This window comes from Scatophagus argus, chromosome 22, assembly GCF_020382885.2.
Source record: "Scatophagus argus isolate fScaArg1 chromosome 22, fScaArg1.pri, whole genome shotgun sequence".
NCBI classification, from domain to species: Eukaryota; Metazoa; Chordata; class Actinopteri; family Scatophagidae; genus Scatophagus; species Scatophagus argus.
The window spans coordinates 10,521,246-10,538,367 of record NC_058514.1 but is presented as its reverse complement, the minus strand read 5'-3'; the positions used below and the strand labels follow the sequence as shown (position 1 = coordinate 10,538,367).

Here is a 17,122-nt window from a genome sequence, read left to right as displayed (position 1 = left end):
TGTTTTGTGCACCTTTACCTCACTACATGTGTATATAACCAAATTTAATTGTGCCTTTGCTGAGCAATAACATTTGCTGGTGTTACGTGTTTTAGTGATTTCTTTTGAAAATGCTAGAACATTAATGTTATTATCACACTCAAAAATCCAGTATCGATCGAAGTCTTTTCTCACTGTTTCTATCTCCTCTTGGACCTCAGTGCAGTAGCTTATCCAACAGCTGCAGACTATGTGTTCAGCTACAATATGAGGAGACTCAGGGGTAGCTGGCTATGAATTAAGTTAAGTATTTGGTTAGATAATATAAGACTTACCATGTCCTAGCAGCCAAGCTTTTGTGTGTCTGCTTCTGCATTCCACAGTGTGAATATCAACCACAATAGCTTCTGTTGTCAAAGTCGAGGTCTTCAGCTGTGACTATATATTATAGGCAACATTTGAGGTGGCCAACTGCATCAGACCTCAGCTCAATCTTAATACCATCTGCTTTCCACTCACACTCTATCTCCAAAACAAATTTTTGCAAGTGCGGCTTCGGTTCGAATGAGGAAAAATTTCACTGTGCATGAGCAGACAGTATTCATAGGCAAACCTGAGAAGCTAATGCCACAGTGGCAAGTGAAATGTGGCAGAATAACGTGCTGATGGTTTTGAGGGTTCGTCCAACAAATGGGCTAGAGTCCTTGAATGCCTCATATGCATTGTCATTAGTGACAGACTTGGCGATCAGATGGAATCCTCCCTCAAATGGCCCTACATTCTTCTCTGTGCTGATTTTAGCTTTCAGATAGTTGACGGACCTGCAAGAGGAAAACTTCGCATTGGTCTAAAGAAAAGACCTGAAGGTTAAAGATGTTAAGTTTCCATTTAGTGAAGGAAAAGGATAGTCCCACATTCCCAGACAATGGTTCACATTCCATAACACCTCTCTGTGCCCTGTGAATCATACACACTGAGACAGACTGACTGAGGTTATCTATTCACACACAGCAAAGAAAAGCCAAGAAAATCTCAATGAAAAACCTTGGATGCATTATATTTCACTGGGTGCTAGTAGTCGATGTTTTCATGAGTAATTAAGATACAATCAGAGTAAAAGTAGAGAAAAGACATCCTCATTTTCTAAGTTAATATAGTTTTGGTTAACACCAAGTATCAACTGACATTACCCACCATTTTGAGGCAGTTCTGCACTGGTGTCACTTTCAGACTCAAAAATTCCATCCATATTTAATACGGTTGATGGTTCACACTCATAAATTTAGTCAATCTGCTTGGGAGCAGATCCACAGATGTCAGGAGATTTGATTAAAGTGAAGTTTGGCAAAACTATATTTGACTTGACACTTGACCTTATTTCAGTTGAGCCATACTCACTTCACACTAATGAGAAACAACAAGACAAAAACAAAAATACAGAAATGTCTTATGGAGTAACACAAAAAGCTCAGGGGAAAATTATTAGGCAAAATCTGAGAGGCAAACTGAGAAAATAGTTTTTCAAGTTTTTTAAAGGAGAACTTTATTGCAACTTGAGCTTAATATTGCAATTTTGGTAGTCAACTCTGACCCAAGTGGTCTACTTACCATGATTTTCACACACTGTTTTTCCTGTCCAACAGGCGATTGTTTGCAACATATTGGATGTGCATTCAGTTTTACAAACTCAGTGGTTTAGATTGTCCAGCTTGAGTATCGGTTGGTTTACAACCAGTCTGATCATCAGAACTCTTGCGTTTCTTGCCTTATCAGACATAAGTGCAGTGTTGTCTCCATGTTCCCAGATCTTCCCAATCTCACTAATTACTCCTCACAGCCAATAAAAATGGTGACCAAAACTAAGAATCTAAAAACTGGAATTATCTTTGTAAGTACTGTCCAGCTCAGCTCATGACACTCATAACATTTCTTACAACAGCATGTTGTGATATGCTCATGATAATAAATAGCATTTGTTACAATTATCTTTCAAAATGATGAATCCCTCTTGAAAAGGAAGCTGCAGTCTGATACTTTCTAAACTCTTGTGTTGCCCTGATAGCCTCAAAACAAATTACTTTCTATGTTGCATTCTTGAATCCTGTGTTTTATTTTCCACTGTCAGTGAGATAACCTAGTTAAACTTTGAGCACACTGTCATATATTTAGACTATGACTCACTGTTCTTTCAACACTGTCTCCTCTCATGATCTCACACATACAAGTTTAGTAGTGCTCATCACAATTTGAGCTGCATTAGATGTGAAGACCTTCTCTTTCTGCGGTGAGACATCTGAAAACACCTGTGCTTCACCAGCCAGCTTTCTCCTTCAGGCTGAGGGTGTGTTTATGTGTCCTTGAACCTTACGCCTGAAACTAAGTCACACTTGAATTGTAATAAAAGCATTACCCCAAAATGCCATACCCACCATCTGAATCGCACAGCTTTTTCAACAGCACACACATGCTCAATTTTATTTGCAAATACTTTATTCTCATTTTTGAGGAGACCTAAATATATCCAACACCAGCAGGTTTCAAAATCTTTCTTGAACTATGAAAAGTTAACCAGTGAAATTATATGATGAATTCTTATTTGCAAGCTGCTGATCCAATTTACTAAATTTATAACTGCCCAAGATGAATTGATGTAGGACTTGGCAAAATAAGGACTGTTATAAAAACAGTCTTACTTTTAAATGTTGGTTTAAAGAGGGACATTTGCATTTGAAATTAGATTCTTGGTGTCCAAATCATAAATAATACTGTAAAAAAGCAACTTCTTTAGGAAACAGCAACAAGAGCCAACACAATTCCTCTCCAGTCTTTGATTTTTAAAAGGCTTGTGTCCCTTTTAAAAGTGCACTTTCAGATGCTACACCCACAATCGGGCAGAATTGGAGAAAAAGCATTCCAAAAAGTACAAATCCCACACAAAATTGGGATGTTTGTACGGCATCAAAAGGCTACTGCTCACTGGCGGAGCTCCATATGACCAAATATGGAAGGAAAAAATGCTGCCTTTTCCCGTAACCAAACTGGGAAAAAGAAAAAAAAAAGGAAGGTTTTCTTGCATGCTGTGTGCACAGTGAGATAGAGCTCTCACACTCACTACACAGTGGCCACAGAGTTGGCTCCCTCTCAAAACAGCATGACTGATGGTGATGTTGGACCTGCCGTGACAACTCAGCGAACACACACACACAAACACGCACACCTGCACGACTCAGGATTCATGAAAGAAAGGCACACCGATGCTTTCACTACGCTGACATTTCATTTTTAAACACACACAAAAGCTTTCTTCACTTTCACATATGAGCTCCATAGTGAAGTCTCAGCAGTGCGCTTTGAATCGGAGCCCCTTGGAAGGGAACATTCCTCTTGGTGAAAAAACAGCCGTCTCAAACTCCGCAGTCCTCTGCTCAAGTTAGAAATGGTTTGTTTATCTGCCCCCCTACCCCACCCCTTCCCCTTGCTATATGGAGCGGCTCTGACATTCTCCTGCCACTGCTGCGCTGCAAAAAATGTCTATTTGGTTATGTCGTTTCACAGAAACTTATCATATTATCTGGGACATTTTTGGAGCGTGTGTAAACTGCCAACAGTGGAGGAAAACCACTGAGAGTAAAAAAAAAGTCTGAAGTCAGAACAAAGCAATAAACAAAAGGACTTGTGCTTCTGTTTTTACAAAACTGTCCACCTCTCATTCCTGCACACAGTATACGAAGCTACAACTGGCAAACAGGCTTAGCTTAGCTTCAGTGCTGGATGTAGGAGGAAACAATGACAATGGCCTGGATTAAACTGTTTAAAGAAAAGAAAACTAATAAAAAACATTATGACACTCTTGATTGAGTTAAATACAATAAATCACTAAAATATCTCCATTTAGGACAATAATACGTTTTACTTTTACACCTTTTAAGTTGCTTAACTTTAAGTTCCCAGCAACGAATAGGAGAGAGCAAAGTGATAAATAAGAAATTCCCTTTCTTCTCCTGTATGCACAGTATCCAGGAAGTTTTAGTTTTTAGTGCTGCAACCCTGTTATGTAAGAACCTCATTGAAAAAAATAGATCAGATAATCTGGTTCTAATGTCCAGAATGTCAAATAATCTCAATAAATACACACCAGTGCACTTGAAATGCAATAAAAGTCTGTTGTGTGATTCAACAAGGACATTTGAGCCAAGCCTTCATCTTTGTGTCACTCACCAACTGCGATGTCAGTACATGCATGCTAAAGGGCCAAGACTGTGAACTACACTATAATAGTGTCAAACAAACCAGGACTAATAAATAAATCGATACAATTTTTCCACATCATTTTCCTGTCATAACAAACCAGTCATGATGAATACACAAGGACAATATCATCAAGTCTTTCAGTACCTTAAGGTGAACTGTGACAACTTTTAAGTCTATTAAATGGGATCGTCAATAAATAATGACAGACAGATGCTGGATGAAGCCAAAGACAAAGGAGGTGATAACAATCTAAATGCACATGGAGAAATGCTCTTTGTAATAGGTCATTTGAGGGTCATGAAAACCACTTACACCACTGGTAACTGAATTTTTGCTCATTCTGCAACAAAGAACATTTGTAGACTGGACACGAGAACATGTGACTTATCATGAATCCCTTCCTCATCGTTCACTCGTGTCCATTTCCAAGGGAAAAGCAGCCTCTTCTTGTTCCTTTAGGACAGCCCGTCTTGACACCTGCCTTCTGTCAGAGTAAATGAGGCCCAGGCAGGAATCTGCGTCTCCTCAACAGGACATTAATCTGCTACTAGTGAGCTGACCAGGGAGACTAGTGGAACCAGAGTGCTGATATATGGTTGGTTTTAGTCTAAGCAGTGCTACTGCCGACACCACAGCTAGAGAACAGTTTATCCAGCTGATGGCAATAAGGCAGAATCGAATGGAAAAGGATAAAAGCAAGATGGAATGGAGCAGAAATGGCCTCTGCTATGCTTAAAAATCTTTCAGCAATGTGAGGAAAAGTTCAGCTCTTATAACCAGAAACTGAAAGATCACAGTTTCAATCACTGCAAAAAGCCTGTGTGACTGGCTGAAAGGCCCTTGGGCAAGATCCTGAACTTGTACTTTTGTAATAAGTGTAAGTCACTCTGGATATGCACCAAAACTCAGTGACTAAAATGTAAAAGTATACGTGATTAGCATGATCCACAGCAGCCTGCAGCCTCTGGTAGACAGGCAATAACATGACATGCTGGAAACGTTAAGTGGAACATAAAAATGTATTTCTCATAAAGCTTGAGAGGTTCCTGATGTTTCTCTAAAGGCAAAAAAAATGGAGAGAAAATGGATCTGCTGTACACTTGTGACATGCCTACTATAAAAGTCACGTTTCAGTCGGGGTGGACGTGTGGCTCTCATATGGCCTGGGAGATATTACGCTTTGGTGGAAGAGAAAAAATCAGAAGGATAGAAAAAAAAAAAAGAATATAAACGGCAGGGTGATTATGTGGCTGGCTCAAACCACACTAAGAGAGAATGTCTTCCCATCATACCTTACATGGACACACATAAGAGGTTAGAGTGAGGCTAAAAAGCATGATGCAATGCCCTCACATACTGTGAGCCTGTTGAAAGCATGACAGCTGAGTGCAAACCCTGACACAAGTTTGCCTTTTTTGCACATGCATCACAGCCATACCAGGAAAACACAAAGAAAATGATTTCAGCAGAGGACATATTTATTCAAATCACTCCAAAATGTCATAAATCTTTGTCTTTCTTGCCTTGTTTTAACCCACAAGCCAGTAAATCATGAAGTGGAATGCCAATTTTTGAAGTGTGCTGCTAGCCTTTTCAAGGGTATTACATGACAAGGTATTTTTCAAAATAAGGGCCTGCATTCCTGGAGAGAGATAGGAGGAGATTAAGGAGCGGGTATGTTGTGGGTGGGGTGGCTGGCGAGGAAGATGACCTGAGCAAGAGGGCCTATTACTCTCAGAGCATGTGGAGAGGTGGAGCGATCCCCTGACAGTGCTTTCAGCTCAGTCTTACTGGGGGAAATTGGAGGGTTTCTTCAGAGCAACACACACATAAGACACTTGCTGCAGACACACAAGTCAGAAAACGGAATGATAACAGAGAGCCATACAACCAGGGGTGTTTTGTTTTAGTCCTGTGACTATCTCTCTCTGGGTATTCATGCGGCCCTGACATCCTCTCTGTGAGTCGATGCAGAGCCAAGCCATTTAATGGTGGAAGTGCTTTGACTGCCAGGTGTGGAAACTAAAAGACGTCTCGAGTCAGTATACTCAGCAGACAGATGATAAATGGGCTTCAGCTAGCATGACAGTGACCAAGAGAAGATAATTGCAAGAGCCATTCAACAGGTTCAAGTTACGCTGCACACTTCAGTCTATCGGTTTTAGACTACCTTGCAGGTACTTTCACCAGTTATGTTTATGTTATGTTTTATGTCTTACATTCACTACACACTTGCATCTCATTAATCTATTACCCTCTACAGTCAGCACAAATTGTTTCTGCATTGCCTCAATAACAAATACATCAATACTACGTTCTTTCTAAGAAATTACTTTGAAACATGAAGTTGCAATTTTAATGATAATAATCTATAAGTAAGAGCTGGAAGATTTCGAGTGTGGAACCATCACAGACAGGAAAATACTGTAGTTAGAGGAAGAAGCATTGTATAGCTCTTGACAAAGGACTGCAGAAGTCAGCACAAAATTCAGTTGAATAAACGAGTCCTAATCTCAGTCCTCCTACAGTGGTTGACAGATATGTTGCCAGGAACTGGAAATGGGGAGCTCTTTCATTCAAAGATAAAATCCCAACAAATATCACCCCTGTGGAAAATGTGGCAAATTTTTCTCTCTGTTTCAGCGGTTTGTAGCATAAAATTTAAAAATATGAAAGCATTAGTATTGCTTCTGAATCAGTCGATGCACATTCTCCTTCCAAAGAATACATTCCACTTTTCTATTACCTCAAATCCTTTCAGGTTTCTACAGTGCCAAAGGTCACGAGCTTTACCAGATCTCATTTTCGTGCATTGCTGTGCTTGCTGTTGTTATTAGCGTGGCAGCTAGCCAGCTTGGACGGGTTTACGTCTACTGTCCACCCTCGAGGTGCAAGGAGTTAGCCAGGGTCTTTAATCTGCAGATATCCAGTAGATAATGTATGTCACCTTATATATATATATATATATATATATATATATATATACACACATATGTATATATATATATATATTTCTTTTACTCCCCTCTCTCTTTGGATGTATTTGTAATGTGTTTCTGTCAGTCTAAAGGCAAACCGACCACCAGTACAAACACTAGAGATCTTCATATCTGCAGTATACAGTGGCAGAGCAGCTATTGTCAGTTGAACGTCTTGAACTGCGCCCTTCAGGAGAGTTACCCTCTCTCTGTATCTATTTCCTCTCTCTTTCTGTGGTTATGCGACTTTGGAATACATTGCCAGGAATTCCAGGAAACCCTAGAGCATCATGAGACATAACAAAGCTCACTCTCTTCCTCTGAATTTGTCTCTTTCACTGAAGATTACACTATGTTTCCCTATCTGCAGCTCTCTCTCCCTGGGAGTTAAAAGTAATTTTATTCAGTGGCTGATTGACTCATATCATAGTATTTTAAATGATGGAATTTCTTACTTTTAATGCTTGAGCTAATTCTACACCACAGACTATTTAGACCATGGAATACGCAATCATCAATGAATAAGTATGATGTGGCATTTACCACTAAATTGCGGATAAATTTCAGCTTTAAAGCTTAATATATGTGTGGTACTTAAGCCTCCTAATTCCTAAATTTATTAGAATAACACATATCTCAGACAGCCATGAAATTGTAAATAATTGAGCGGTGCTCTTAGGAGGCTCCTCTGGTTGCTCTGTTGAAGTTGCTTTTTTTTTTTGCTGATGGCAAAACTGGAAATGAGATTTGGTTCACAAAGCAGCAGAGCTAAATGGGAATAAATCCAAAACCACAGCCACCCCCCATGGCACTAATATGTCCATGGAGGTTAATCCATATCCTCGTGCTCAAATATTGTCTCCTCCATCTTGGTCAATTCTGCTCTCAAAAACAAAGATGCATGTCTGAACCCCCTCATACACACACCTAAAGACATACCTAACCACCCCTACCCACCACCCACCTTGTGTTTATGTTCAGAGCTTGAGTGACTGGTATTTCATTTCGGCCTGCCCGGAGCCCTTTTGCACAGTTTGGCTTGGCCGGTGTACCATTACTGGTCATTAAGTCTAACCTGAACTAATAGGGGCCCATTTTCCAAGGTGGTCTCCCAGGTGGCTGTCACAGACATGAGTGGCACTGCAGGGCTCAGAGCTCGAGTCAGGCACACTGAGCCTCATGAAAAATCTGCCGGGATGCAAGCCAAACTCCATCATACATGGGACGCAGACTCTTTGATAACAAGAACCCATTGTTCTAGGGAGGGGGCGTCTGGGTGTTTTGTTTCTCATTAAGTCAGGTTTAATGAGGCCAACCCAAATGGGCACCCCATCCCATCCCTCCGATGCGCTTGAGTGTATTTGTACCTTCTTCAACATGTGATCCAATGAACCATTAACAATGCACCTAAAGCAATTTGGTAAAACCATGTCATTCTTAAATCAGAAAATATATAACTAGCCTGGGAATAAGTAGTGCTTGACTGATAACCATATAATTACATACAAACGTTTCACTTTATTTCTTTTTATTTGATTAAACAAGAACATTATTTGCTGTATGCAATGCCATTTTTCCTGGAAAGGGCAGTGACAGGCTTATGACTTCAACAATATTGAAAACAAAGAGTGTTTTCATATTAACAGACTTTGCCAAAGTAAACGCTGTAACATCCAAACTGCAAATATCTAATTTTAACACATAACTGTTCTTATGTTTAAGCTGCGCCCTCCTCCGTGTGACATGTGTCATCATTAATCACAAGAGAAGGAGCCATTAGTCTAAATACTGGGGTAATTAATCCACGCTCACACTCCATTAGACGCCATGCTCAATTTGTGCAGGGAGCTGTGTACTGGGTAAATAAGCGGAGACGATGGGACCCACAGCTATTATTCCTGTCGAGGTGCTAACGTGCATCTCAAAGGAAGCTTTGATCTGAACCACTCAGCGCACACATAGTTCAAGTGGATATTACAACTTCAACTGAAAGAAGACTGAAATTACTGTCTATATTAAATAACTGTATTCATGTGGGAGTTTTTTTAACCTTGGAAATTTGTGAACTCTGCTGTCTGATGGGAGAATAATCGTACGCATATGTATCTCAGTCGTAAAAAAAAATGTGACTGGACCTTGGTATTAGAGCCAAACTGTAAGCCTCCAACAAGGTTAAACTGCAGTACAGCATATAGTATGAATCATCCCTTAGTTTAATAAGTACCATTTGGCTGTCACCTCGACGGCCGTAGTGCTGCTCTATTACAGTAAAGCCCCTCCGGTACAGAGCTGGAGTTATTCAATAAAAACCTGACTGAGTGTTTCTCCCAATCACCACTGGCATACCTCTGATGAGGTAAAGGGCAGTCTTATGCCAGCCTCTGTCCCTGCGGACCACCGTCTGATTAAAATGGTTTTCTGAAGCCATATTTTTTTTCTCCTTGTCCCCTTACACAACCAGAGTAAGAACAGAGGGAGAGAAAAACTGACAAATTACCTAATGCATACTGAAATCAATCCGCAAAAACAGATATAATCTATAAAAGGTCTCTAATAGGTAGGCAGAATAGAGCATTGGATTTCGACTTTTTTTTGAGAAATCCTCAGTATCCATGTCTAAAAAAATACAAGAATGCACATTTGTTTCTGGTATCGAGGAGGGAATATGGCTTTGCATCAGCCATTCCGCTCTTTTGATCTTCAGCTTTAATCACATTCACTCTCCCCACTTATCTCACCCCCTCCCAACAGGGCAGCGACATGTGAAGTGGAAAGAAATGGCAACAGTGGAGTGGCCCAGTGGAGCTGGTTTTCTTACTCCTTACCCGGTCCTCTTGCCTCGCTTGTAATGCATTCCTTAGCAATCCTCGGAGGCTCGTATGTAAATGCACGAGTATGCTTCTGATTAGGAGGCACAAAGAGTACACTCTATAAATGCACTCTTAAACAATTACCGCTGCTCCCGACTGCAGCCCTGACACAGACCTCAGACTGTGCTGCTGCCTGACTGGCTTACTGTTGGTGGGAATGATGGATGCGGACCATTTCAAACAATGTGACTTGCTATGAGACACGTGCAAAAGTCTCACTTAAGATTCTCGACCGAGAAAGGTTTGAGAAAGATTACGAATGAATGAAAATTAAAAAGTGAAAAGAAAATTAGTCACCCACACTTCTGATCACTGATCAAAGGCTGAAAGCTGCTATAGTGGATTTTTTTTTTTTAAATCAACAATGCATTGACTTGTATTTTGTGAAAGGTGTTGCTCTGTGAGGTGTTTAAGCATCTTTCAGCTCATTGTTTTGGTTTTGTGGGCCACAACTATTTCACACTCACTGTTCCCAACATTGTCATTAGAATATTTAGCTGTGAAAGAGATGAATATTTCCAGAAGTTGGTGGAGATCGAAACACAGCTGGAAGGCTCGTGATGCATGTTTAAATCATTTACAAAGCATTTACTTGTTCCTCCATCTCAAAGTTATTTTTTTCACTAAAACTCATCTTCTTTGGGCTTTGAACTAACACAAGCTTTGACTCTTGGAACTTGAAAAAAATGAAAAAATTAAGATGGATTGCAAAAATGATCATTAAATATATAACTAAGTTGTGAGACCATCCGACAACAATGCATTCTAATAAATGCATTGTAATAAAAAAATAATAAAAAATACTCTCAACTCTGAAGCTCTTCCAAAGAATGAAACAGAGTTACAGTAGAAGTTTGACTCGGTTGAATACCCATGTAAGGACACAATGATTGTTTTATGTGTATGAGGTAAGTCCTCACTTCCATCATTACACCATACAAACTTGATCTCGCTCTCGCCAGTTCTCACTCCTATGATGGCAGACGTCCAATGTGGACTCTCCAAGCTGTCCTTCACATTCGCCATACACACTTCAGCGCCTCTACAGCCGCAAGCATAAATCCAGCAGGCCTATAACTGACCTACACACTGCCCTGTCTGTTTTCCCCTGTGCAATTCATGAGCGGTTAACCTCGCTAACTGTGTAAACACATGACCTCATTGGTCATGTGTTTACACTCAATGGTATTTTTCTCACATGCCGCTGGGATTTACATCACTTTATTACCTTCATGTTCCCTTAATTCCCCATTACCCTAAAATATGGGACTTTTAAAAGGTGATTTGACAGGTTCTTGATTAGCCATGTTTGTTTAGCTTTGGGACGCTATGGGAGAAGACGAGAGACTGAGAGGAGAAGGGAGGAGGGGGAGGTGAAGAGAGGACAGGAGGGAAAAGAAAGGAAAGCTGGCTAAGAGGAGAAGCAGGTTGAAGTGAGAATGAACGTTATAGCAATCATTTCTTTCTGGGAGTACAGGACTGAAGTAGAATAGATTGGTGTTAAAGAAAAGGACAGAGGCAAAGAGAAAGTTAATGTAGTCGTAAGGAGAGAGACAAGTAAGGTGGTTTCTCTACCACAGGGACACACTGTGCATGTCTGAGGTCCCAGTGGGAGGACGCTGAAGGAAAACACAAGGCCAATCAGCTAACAGAGACATTTCCTGTGCTTGTTTTATCAGATGAGAAGAACCCCAAAGGCTGAATGTCCCTCTTAACAGCGTTGTACACTTCTACGAATAACCCGCTTTGGGGAATGAAGGGGAGAACATGCATCTTTGTGGGATGACATCAGAAGCGCTGCTTAGGAGCACTGACCTCACTCTCGCACAATCAATCATCCACAAAAAAACCCATGAAATGTAGATCACGTGAGTAAGAGAGAGGTTTTACCTTTTAAGATATAAAGCAAGGCTGCCTCATGAATTAAATCATCACCTACTGAAAAAACCCAAAAGATTTAGTTGGGAAGAAAAGAATAGTTTTTATGACTATGGAACTTCTGGCGAAGCCTGGCATCTGGAAACTAGCAGATGGTGAGCCAATATGCCAGTTACTAACACCAACATGCCATGCTGCCTATTAGGCAATCTGGCCTTGAGTGATAGCGCTTTTAAGTCAGAAAACGACACGAGTGAGAGGCTGATCTAACAAACCCTCTTCATCAGAGTGTGACTAAAGCCCAGAGGAATTCAAATACAAGTCTTTCATGCCCACATGACTGCCTCAGTCAGGAGAATCAAAGTTTGAGAAATAGTTTGGAAAGAAAGGAAGCTGAAATTCAGATCCTGGGAGAAAGAACTGTTCTTTATGTATGGACAGTGTATTGGATCTGTGGCTTGAAAATAGCTATGTAAATGTGATTTGATCATAAAGACTTAATATGGTGCAGAATCTATTATAAGTGGGGGTGGGGGCCGACTGGAAGAGGGGAGAAAAAGGAGAGTAAGCATTCTCCATCACCCAAGAGACGACCAGAGTCTAATTGTGCAGTGAACAAATGCCAGAACATCCAAGAACATTGTGAATATTTCTCTGCAGAACTTTTCCAAGTGAGCTTTGCTGCATAATGAGGAACAACAACTCGTTTTTTCTTTATAAATAGCAAATAACATAGGAATTCTGAATGCATACCACAAACACAAACACCTACAAAACTCTGATTTTGCAGGACCTGAACAAACATCATCTAAGGTTTCATGGCCTCGTACGACATCACAGGCAATTAAGCAGCACTACCATTATTTGCCCGCCACTTGTTGACCGTCACTGCCCCGTGAAAGAGTTAAGAATTCTCTTCCAACTTGAGATATGCCCGTCCGTGCAAGCTCACCATATTATACAACTTAGTGTGCGGTTCTGGACGCAGCACATTCAAATTACATGCTATCGAATTCAAAGGCAAGGGGAGAACAGAACGTCTACGCTGTGGGGTTCCAGTTCAGGGCCTATGTCCCATGAGCGCTTTTTGCATGCCAATCACAATCACTTAAAATGACCTGAACCCTGTCCTACTGCTGCTGCTGTCCAGAAAACACGAACTTAGAACTGAAACTAGTTTTATACAGGGCAGTCGGTGGACACTGATGACAAGGACGTCTTTGATAAAACACTCATTTTGGTTGTGGTTGGTGGGGCAGCATCTCTATCTCAAACCATATTCTTAGAATAAACAAATCTGCATAAAATTATGCCATGGGGCAAAAAAAGACTAGAACACAGGAAACATGCTTGACATAGTCTCGCCGGTCTATTATGAGAAGAAACCAGAAAATAACTCTGGCACCTGCTGTGCAGCAACAATGTATATTTGGACGGACATGTCAGCTTGCAATCACTGGAAAATGAACCACATTTGGAAAACTTCAACACCAAACCCAGTATAGGTAAACATCTATTAAGAAAGAACAGAACAGTCTGATGACTTGTGTTAGAAAACTGCCTCTGCCAGTTTTCCATTCTATTCAAATTCAGTTTGCCACTTGCTTGGCTGCCTTAGCACAGTGGTGGTAAGAAACTATTGCCTTGCAAGGAAACTCTGGATTCTTGCTTTCAAACTTGATACTGTAGTGGATTATGAGTATCTAGGATCAAACTATAACAAAGCACCAACATATACTGCATGTATGTTAACTCATAACTGTACACAGGCAGATAAATGAATGCCTCATACTTTAGTGCATGTTGATTATAATGGGAATGAGGTAAATAATGACTTGGTCCAACATTTAATTTTGATCAATTCGCTGGGGGAAGGGAGGGAGAAAGAGAGGCAGCCAGTGTACAGTAACCAGAAGCCTTCACCGCACTGTGCAGTCCAGAGCCAGACTACGGAAATGCATGGCAGTGTTCCCTACATCCTGCCCGCCCAGCCCTAACCCTGGCTCTCGCCCCACACTGCCAAACCCCTGTTATCACTCTCTGCAATTACCTCCAGATTCTTCTGCACCCATATCATATTGTGCCAGTTACAAAATCCCCTTCCAAGTACACTACAAAGCTCTACATGCATTTTAGTGTAAAGCCTGAAATGTTAGTTAAAAGTAAGTTAGTTAAAAAAAAATACTAAAGAGTGGTTAAAACAGACGGCTAAAAGTAATGTATAAAAAGCAGCTAAAAGCAGTGGAAAATAACTGAAATAACTACAAGTACTAGATAAACAATTTCATACTTAGCAAAAAAGTAATAGATAAAACAATGAAATGGACTAGTTAGCTAGCACAGATGGATAAACAAACATCTTAACAGATAGCTAAAACTATTGGTAAAATGGTGCAAAAGCAAAAAGTAGTGGAAAATAACTGAAATAGCAAGACGTGGACCTGAACAGTCCAGATGTGTGGTAAAAGGAATACATAAACAGTTGAAATAGTTGAAAGTGATGGATAAATGGCTGAAACATTCAGCTTCCAACTCGAACAAACCAACCTAAACCTTTAAATATCAATCATATGAAGAAATTCTTACAATATCCACCTTTACATTATAAAAAGCATTAAATAACTTCCAGATTCCAATAAATCCAACACATTTGGAACATGTCAGGTGGTGGGTGGGTGAGTGGTAGTGGCCGTGGTGGTGGTGGTGGGGAACTAGAAGATGGTTATGCATTGCATTCCAGAGACCATTTCAGTCACCTGCCACCAGGTTTCTCCATGTGTTTTCCAAACATTGCACAACTTATCAGACACAGTTTCATGGGCAATTACACTGTCTCTGGCCTGAAAGCAGTTGAAAAAGAACCTACAAATCTACCCTGTACAGCTCGCTCCCTCCACCCTTTCCCATTTTCCATGCTTCCATTTCACAGATAGTACTATGTAATAAAGCTGAGATCAAAAGACTTGCTGGCCAACTCAAGTACAATGAGAGTTGAAGAGAGCCTTTTGCCTCAGGGCCGCTGGGATTGCAAAGAATGTGATACCTTGATAGGATGAGAAGTGGATTCATTTTTGAGTGAGCAGGCCTGCCTTTTGCAAAACTGCCCCATGGCTTTGTCTGCAGGAGATGCTGGATGTGTTTAAAGTTCATACACAAAGGGACAATTGCCTCCTGTATCTCAGCATAATCACAGGCTCAAATTTGATCTTTGTGGTGCACGTGGAGCCATATGGGACCCATTCTTCCTTATAACCAACTTACACCTACCACATGTCAAATTTAAACAGGTTTATTCACATGAAGTCATGGGTCAAGAACACAGCCTTCCTTCGGGGTCTGAAGGATGAATTTTTATTAACAGACAAAAATATGTGGCATTAAATATATCTGCAGAATTTTCCCCAGCCCTATAAGTTGTTTTAGGCTGTAGTTAGAGAGAAACTTGGCTGGCCCTGGAGGACTGAACGCGCATTACAGGGGAGGACAAATGCTTTTCTTTGTGTTGTACGCGGTTAACCAAACATTTTCATGTCAGCGTCACTCGTCGACCAACAAAAAAGCTCATTATAGCTCGTTATGATGAGTTTACTTTGCCTTTGGTGAACTACTGGCGTGAAAAGCGCACAAAGAGGGAGCGGCTTAGAGCCAAAATATCCTGAAAAGTATCAGCAGCAGCCCATGCGCACAGGCGGACCCAAAATGTGATCATCTCCCATCGTGTCATAAAGCATCGCATTTTTCATTCCCGAAAGCATCAGTGCGTCATGAACTTTCTCCCTACGGACCTCTGAGACTTGTTCAGTATGTGGAAAGCGGTAAGTTTTTTGCGCTTACCTGTGGATCTTAACGGGACAAAGTAGAGCTGCTGAGTCGAGTATGAGGAGAGGAGAGGGAGCCAGTCAGCAGTCGGTCCTTCACTACACTCAGTGATAAAAAAAAAAAAAAAAAAAACCCAAACTGAATACCCGTTCAAGCCCCTCCCTTTAAAACATAAGCGCACATCCACTCTTGGCAGAGTTGTCCGCTCCAGTCTGCTCTTAAAACGCTGGACTATCGCTCAGGCTGCACTCACAAAGCATTCTCAAAGGCTGCTCGAGTCCAAATGAAAAGTGTCAAATCTGCGAGCAACTCGTTGCAAAGCTCCTAATAGCCAAAGTGACTGCAGGCAGAAAGTGCCCCTTTTTGGTTATCCTTCGGAAGGCCCCTGAAAGAAAATCATCTGTCAAGAGCGATCAGATGAAATGTTAATCTTGCACAAAAAGGAAGGCTCAATTGCCCTCAGGCCAATGGGCCAAAAAAGCTTCCATGTTAACATGGCGATAACTTCATAAAATAGGTGAAAAGTGATCATCATGGGGCAAATAACCACCATCAATGTGTGACAGTTAAGATGGTACATGACATTAATCTCAGAGATTTCTCCCCAAACAACAGACTTTAAAGTGGATAGTTTCATGTGGCCTGTTTCTCCAGCAGAAAGTATTCCAGTTAAGTCTGTGGATTATCCATTCAGCCCAATCATACACTGGGTGCTAATTCTGCTGAATTTTAATAGCTTTAAAGTGCTGTGAGAATCGCAAGTAAAATCCCTGCGAACCTACAAAATGGATGAAAAGATGCCACTAGAGGTTATTGAGAAGATAAAAGTTGAATTTCCCCATCCCTATCTATCTATCTATCTATCTATCTAAATTCCAAGAGAAAATAGGGTGTGATAGTTTCCTCAAGAGGAGCTGCACCCTTGACATTACTTTCAGCATCAGTTATTTTACATAAAGATATTGATAAAAACCTAGTGTCAAGTTTTGGTTGTTTCCACCAAATGCAAGGCTGCTATTTTGCAACATGTCAGCCATTTCAGCAAGGATGCAGGAAGTTTGGAGGTGACAACACAATAGCTGCAGTGTTCTACTTTCTGCTATGAAACACCAGCATGCAGACACTGCCCCGCTTTGTCTTCCCCTTTAAAACAATGATGCTCCGCACAAAGAATGAACTTAAGAGCATTAGGCCACTGGTGCAGAAATGAGCACCATATGCGCTGCTGCTCTTTTGCGTGTGTTTTTCTAAGATAAAGCGAAATAAATGTGGTCTGTTGATTGTGTGCATGTGCCCTCTGTATGTGTGACAGAGCAGGAGACAATGTGCACAGGGAGAAAGGCTGGA

General features: G+C 40.8%; 1 protein-coding gene across 6 annotated transcripts in view; it reads right to left on the bottom strand.

Annotated features, from left to right (window-relative positions):
• The window catches only part of cald1a (caldesmon 1a), a 49,524-nt gene extending 33,600 nt beyond the window's left edge, over positions 1–15,924 (bottom strand). For all 6 annotated transcript variants that reach the window (XR_006842157.1, XR_006842156.1, XM_046378622.1 and 3 more), the window contains exon 1: positions 15,791–15,924. The gene's annotated coding sequence lies outside the window, so the exon portion shown is untranslated. The remainder of the gene's footprint in view (positions 1–15,790) is intronic.
• Between the last annotated feature and the right edge of the window lie 1,198 nt (positions 15,925–17,122).